Here is a 6914-nt window from a genome sequence, read left to right on the forward strand (position 1 = left end):
GGCCCAGAGTGGTTTAAGAAAACAAACTCCCTCACCCCTCACCATCACTCAGAGCCTGTGCCCGGTTCCAAAACGGGGCCTTTGTGGTTCTACAAAGGCTTGACCTCCTCCTAATTTCAAACGTTCTCCCAGTTTTCTTCCAGGACCAACAGGAAATGTGCTGAAACACCGTGAGAAAGCTTGTTCTTGTGGTTATGTCTGGCCCTAACCAGAAACAGAAGCGCCAGGAGGTGGGATGAGAGTGCTTGAAACCTCTCCAACTTCCCGTTCCAAACGCTGAAGGTCTGCAGAGCTTCAGATGAACTTTTGGATGCTCCCATGGAGCTTTTGATGTCTACCCTTCCCTGCTCTGAGACCAAGGGGAAGGCAAAGGCTGGAGCACTGACCCCCAAGGACTGGGGAGGACCCTCGTCCCCCCGTGTGATGACAGGAGCACCCAGGGCTGTGCTGGCTCAGCAGCCTCTGCCTGCTCCGACGGCCCCCACTCTGTTCCCTGCCCGCTGGCCCAAGAGGGAATCTGCTGGAAGAGCTCCTGGGGTTGCTGCATCAAGTCTCAACCTGAGTGTTTTCACAGCTCTGCCCTGTCTGAGGGAATCACATCACGCTCCGGCGGGGATGAGAGGCATGACACCACCCACCCCACCACTCCTGGGGTCCCAAACACCTCCCCTCCTCAGTCCCAGTCCAGCAGAGAGTCAGCCAAGGGTTCATCTCTTGATCAGATACAAAGAGGGAAACCCAAAGAGAGAAGGGAACCCCACACAGACTGCACTGATGCTGAGAGGCATCTCTTTAACACCTTCAGTTCCCTTGTCTGACCCTCTGCACCAGCACCCTGAGGCCTCCCTGCAGCCCACATTCCTCAGGAGGGGCAGAGGAGGGGCAGGGACTGAGCTCTGTTCTGGGGGGACCAGGGACAGCAGCCAGGGAATGGCTGGAGCTGTGTCAGGGCAGGCTCAGGTTGGATCTCAGCAAAAGGTTCTTCCCCCAGAGGCTGGTTGGGCACTGCCCAGGCTCCCCAGGGCAGTGGGCACAGCCCCAAGGCTGCCAGAGCTGCAGGAGGGTTTGGCTGATCCTCTGGGGCACAGGGGGTGACTCTTGGGGATGGGCCTGTGCAGGGCCAGGGGTTGGACTGGATGATCCTTGTGGGTCCCTCCCAGCTCAGCATATTCTGGGATTCTGTGATGCTGCAAGAGCCGCGCGTCAAAGGGAGACCAAAGGGCTCCTGGGTGGCTCCGAGAAGCCCAGGCCATACAGGAATTTCGGCATCCCGCTCTTATGTAAGCACCAGGGCCAGATTTATCACGCCAGGTGATTCAAAGCTCCATCAGCTCCCTCTATGGGCTGTGGGAGAGGTGGCCTCCACCACGGAGGGTGTTCCAGAGCCCGGGCACAGTGACTCGTGTCTGGGGACGGCTGCTCTCCTCGGCCACTCCAGCTGACCATCCTCCTCCCTTTGGCACCTCCGGCACTCCGTGGAGGGTGAGCCCTGACCCCAAATCCTGCTGGGCTCCAGAGAGGTCAGCACCCGTGTGGATTTAACCCCAAAAACCTCAGGCAATGACGCCGTCCCTAAAGCAAAAGGACCATCAACGCTCCTGGAATTTCTCGTCCAAAACAACGCGTCACTGCCGGAGCGGGAGCAGGACCAGCTCCGGCTGACTCGTCACCTGCCCAACACCCCTGGGCAAAGGTGGAGCGGCTCCCAGTGGTCCATCCCTCGGCTTCCTGTTTGCTCTGCCCACAGCACACTCCTGGAATGGCCGGCAGTGCCCTTTCCTGCACACCGAGTGTCGTGTTTGATTAGGAACAGGTTACCTGGATACGACGCTCCATCAAAGGGAATCCTGCGTTGATGGCATCCCGGAGATGCCTGGATAATTGCAGGTTCCTGCTGCTTGGAGCCAGTCCAACCCTCGGCCTTGGCTCTGCTGGAAATTGTTGTGCTGGAGAGGAGCAAGGCATGCAAAACACACAGGGGGAAGAGCAGAGAGCTCCACGGATTCATGGAATGGTGTGGGATGGAAGGGATCTTAGAGACCATCCTGTTCCAACCCCTGCCACGGGCAGGGACACCTTCCACTAGCCCAGGTTGCTCCAAGCCTCATCCAGCCTGGCCGTGGACGTTTCCCCTGCAGAGATACTATCATAAAAATATCATAACCAGGTGGCCCCAAGAACCACTTTTACCCTGGAATCCCAGCTGTTGCCTTGCCAAGGGACCAGGGAAAAGGAAAAGGCAGCCCTGCCCAGCTGCTGGGGCCAGATCCCGGGTCTCTCCACGGTTTTCCATGGACCTGCTGCACAGCTCTGGTCAAATCATCTCCCTCTCTGTTGTACCACACCTTGTGGAGTGGCACCGCTCGGTACCAGCACAGCACACCGGGGTTCAGCCTGTTGGCTCTAATTCACCTGGGAGAACCCTCCTCCTCCTCCTCCTCCTCCTCCTGAATATTACTGGACATGTTTCTATAAAAGAAAGTGAAATTAAATCAGATTCACAATTTGGAACAGCTCATGCTGCCTCGTCTAATTTTACTCTTTCCCAGGCCAAACCTCCTCGGCTGAAGTACTTATTTAATTACTGTATTTTCTATAATCATCTGCCATAAATGCAAGGAAGACACCAGGCTCCAGGTAGCGCAGTCACCAGGGAATTATGATGTGCCTGGAATAAAGAATCACTTCAGACTGGGATGGTTGGCACCCTTGAGACATCGGTTATTATCTCATTTTCACCTCTCGGTAATAACCTCAACCTTTTCTACGAATGCAGAGAAAGCCCGAATGCCTCAGGTGTGAGACACCCACAGCTCGATTTGGCTCTTGTTCACACGGGGATAAATCCCAGGGTTTGGGTTGGAAGGGACCTTAAAGGCCACCTCGTTCCACACGGGACACCTTCAGCCAGCCCAGGTCGCTCCGAGCCCCGTGAGGAACACGTGGATAAATCCCACGGGGTCAGGAGCAGCTTCAGCAGCTGGTTCTGCAGGGAATGGCACCCGAGCCAAGGGAATGGGATGTTCTCTCCAGCAGGGACAGGTTTACCAGCTGACAGAGGGATTGAGCCCTACTTAGGGAGAAGCTGCTGGAAGTGGCCCTTTCCAGCACCTGGGGATCAGCGCGATCCCAGAACGTCACACCCTCCGTGTAACTCATCGGGAGGGCGGAGGTAGGAACAGAAAGAGTTGAGCAAGAACCAGCTGGTTCCTTTTGGGAAGAGTTTCAGCATTTTGAAATTTCTAACTCTTTCGGAAAGGAAAGAAAACAACAACAAAAAAACCCAAAAAACCAGCCCAACAGCCGATGTTGACGTTTCCCAAAAATCCAAAGCTGAATAAACAGCAAAGAACAAATTCCCTCCCAGCCCCGAGCACAAACCCAGCTACCCGAGGGCTGGCAGAGGATTTTATTTCAGCAAAGTCTGGCCAAACAGGCCTGTTTCTTTCTATACCATAATATTTTCTTTTCTGGAATGGTTTCTTCCCAAAGGTCAAACAGTTTTCAAAAATATTTTCGTTTTAGCTCTTTCTGGTTTTTTTTCCCTTTCTTTTGCACTGGGAGGTTTTTAAAGGCAGATCTAGAGTTGGCTGAATCCTGCTGGTTTTCCACAGGCTGTTGGGTGACTCCTGAGATAAGGTTTTTTCCACCTGGAGATAAATTGTCCAGGTATAAAGCTTAGGTCAGAATAAAACCTGAGCATTCCAGATTGGAGCAGATAGAAACTGCCTCCAGCAGAAAGGGAGGAACATCCCTGTGCATTATCCAGCCCTGGGACAACCAGGAATTGCCATGTGGTGCAGGTCAAATAATACCAGGATCAACGTCTCCAGTAGGAATAGAGGGGTATTCCCTCAATATGGCTTTGAGGGATCTCACCTGGAATATAATGTGGGTTTTTTTAATCACCCCTTGATCGAGAAACCAGGGGTGGAGGAGGACTCCAAGGGTGCTGAAGGGATCCCTTCTGACAAGGAAAAGGCTGGAAGGCCTCGGCTTTCACAGGGAGATGAAAGGGAATTGTCCTGTTCTGCCTCAAGAGAGGCCCAGCCCGAGCACCCGGGGGTGGGAAAGCAACATGAAGGTGAGGGACAAGGTGGCTACGAGGCCAGATTTGTATAAATTGGACATTAATAAATTTAGGCGAGGACGTGGCAGGTTCCTTATCAGCCCCTTGGGCTTTAATGTATGTGAGAAAGGCAAAGGGTGGTGGTTGCCTGGCCCAGCCTCAGATGTTCAGAGCAGGGACGTCTGCACTGGGAGAGCACCCGGGGCTCTGTCTGTGATCCAGAGGGGGAAATGGGCCCCGGGATTCCAGCGGCGCCTCGGCAGGGACGGCCCAGAAACCCCGGGAAGGCAGGCAGGGAGCTGGGACAGACAGGGAGGGATGTGCGAGAAAGGGAGGGGAATCCAGCCCTGGGGTCACCCAGACCTCCAGGCAATGCCCTGTGCACACAAGGGACGAGTGGGAAGCAGCACAAACTCCAAGTGCACATCCCTGGGAGACCCCCCGGGCCTGGGACAAGTGTCACTGAGAGATCCAGAGCCCAGGTCAGAGCACAGCCCGGGGATGCTGAGCAGAAGCAGCTTTTTGAAGGGAAAAAAAGGGCAAAGTTGGAGCCGTGAGGACAAGAACGCCCAAGGCCTGTGGGCTGGGGTGAGCTCAGGGTCTCACCCTCCAGCCCGGAGAACTGGGAAAATCCCAGACAGCTCAGAGACCGGGGAAAACTTCTTCCAACCCTTCCACGAGGGGTGGGAACAGGTCCTAAAACTCGGTGGAGGCTGGCAGGATGTCCCCCCACGCTGCCTGGTGCCCGGACAGTGGGTGACCCCTCACCTGCCCCGTGCCCAGCCCACGGTGACCAGCTGTCCCCACAGAGGTGCCACATTGCTCACGAGCGGGTGTCACCGCCCGCTCCATCCTGTGCAGAACGAGTTCAGGGGCCTGATGCAATTCCCAGTGGGAGAGCAGTCCCTGGTGGCAGCATTCCTGGGCACGGAGTCACGGGGTGCTCATGGGAGAGGGCACCGGGCGTGGGTGAGTGTGTGTGTGCAGTGGGGAGCACCCGCTGCCATCCCTGCACCCACAGCACCCTCCCTGGAGAAAGGGATGGGGAGGAAGGCTCAGCTGGCCTGGGGAAAAGGCATCTATTCCAGCCCTGCCCCAGAATCCTTGGGAGAACACATCTGGGAGAGGGACAGGGGTACGGACTTGGCTTCCTCCGAGTCCTTCCTGAGTCAAGTAGAGGAAAACAGGAAATTGTGTTTCCTTAAGAATCCCAAAGGATTTTGGAAGAGCAGGGGAGATTCCCTTGGGTCTGATTCCAGAGCATCACCACGTGTAAGAACCTGAGCTGGATCCCTAATTCACCCAGCTCAGGAATAACCCCACATGGCACCACTGCCAAAGAACCAAATCCAATCAGTGGTTTTGTTAATTAAGTACAACTTAATCTCATTAATCAGTTGTTAATAACAGTGCCCTTGGTGCACCTGCAGAGGGATCACAAAGCTCCTGCAGAAGGCAGGTGTTGAGAACCTGACCAACCCAAAATAACTGACTGTGGTGGGTTGAGGATTCCCCACCACCCCGAGAAGCCATTCCACGAATTTCCCATCCATGCACTTCCCACCATTTCATTCATTTTTGGGTCATTTTTGAGAGTTCCCCCCCCCAAAATAAATTATTTCAGGGGGTCTCCCGCTGAGGTTTTAAAGAAGCAGCTGCAATTCCTCGGGTGCCCTCGGAAAAAAAACAGGCGCTGGGAGTTGCCAGGACCCAAACGCTTCGGAAAAACCCGGTCCCACCTTGAAAAACCAGCTCCCATCTCCTGAAAATCTGGTCCCCACAAAGCAGCCGTGGCTGCTCCCCTCGCGAGGCTCTCGCTGGCGGAGCCGCCTGTCTGGCCCCCCGCGCCTCCCTGCCGGGGCCGAGCCTTCAAAGTTCAGCTAAAAAAGCAATTCCGAGGCTTGACAGATAAGGAGCGTGAAAACGCCACGGGGGGTGATTGGCATAGGCTCCTCTGGAGACACCAGGCGAGGGGAGCTCTAATTACAGCCCGGCCGGTGGCACTACCTGTCAGATGAGTCACTTCCAGCGCATCCCGAGAGGTTTCTCCTCTTCCCTCTCCCCCTCGCGCCTCTCTCCGCTGGGCTCTTTCATCAGAGCTTGGCTCCTGCCTTCCCTGCGAGCCTGCAGGCGTTGAGTCACCTGTCATCAGGCAGGAACCTGGCAAAAGGAGCACCTCGTGGGCCACCTGACACCCGTGTCATGCAGCTCCTCCGCTGGGGACGGCCGAGGAAACTGAGACTCGGGGAGGGGGGGAATAAACAAGGCATAAACAGGGGCATGGAATGGTTTGGAAGAGACTTTGAAAGGCACCCAACCCCGCTGGAACGAGCAGGGACATCTCCAGCCAGGCCAGGAGGGAACAGGCAATGAGACCAAACAGTTGAAGGGTTTCTTGCCTGGAAGAATTCAATACCTGGGATTGATGGGAAAGCTCCAAGGAGCATCCTCAGGTTGCCCACAGTCCGTGGAATCCTCTTCCTCCTGTTCCTGTGTAACAAGTGGAGCCCTGCAAACCACAGAGGGTTTGATATCTGGGCAAGACTCAGCAGAGTAACTGATTTTGTTGCTCCCTTCGCTGCTTTGGGGGTGGTTTTTGTTCAAATCCTTCTTATTCCCAGTCCTGGCTGTCAGTCTGAACCGGCATTCTGGGAAGGAAGGGAAGGTGGCACCAATCACACGGATGTGGAAGGAATATGTGGTTTGCAACTCTTATTTCAGAAGGAAGAAAATCATTGATTTGTGGAGGCAAATATTGGCCTTTATGGGAACAGGCACCCAAACCAGTAAGGAAATGGAAATGGGAAGGAAGTGCAACTGGGGAAGCTGGTGCCAGACTTACCAC

Source organism: Lepidothrix coronata, unplaced genomic scaffold (assembly GCF_001604755.1).
Source record: "Lepidothrix coronata isolate B3197 unplaced genomic scaffold, Lepidothrix_coronata-1.0 Scaffold355, whole genome shotgun sequence".
NCBI lineage: Eukaryota > Metazoa > Chordata > Aves > Passeriformes > Pipridae > Lepidothrix > Lepidothrix coronata.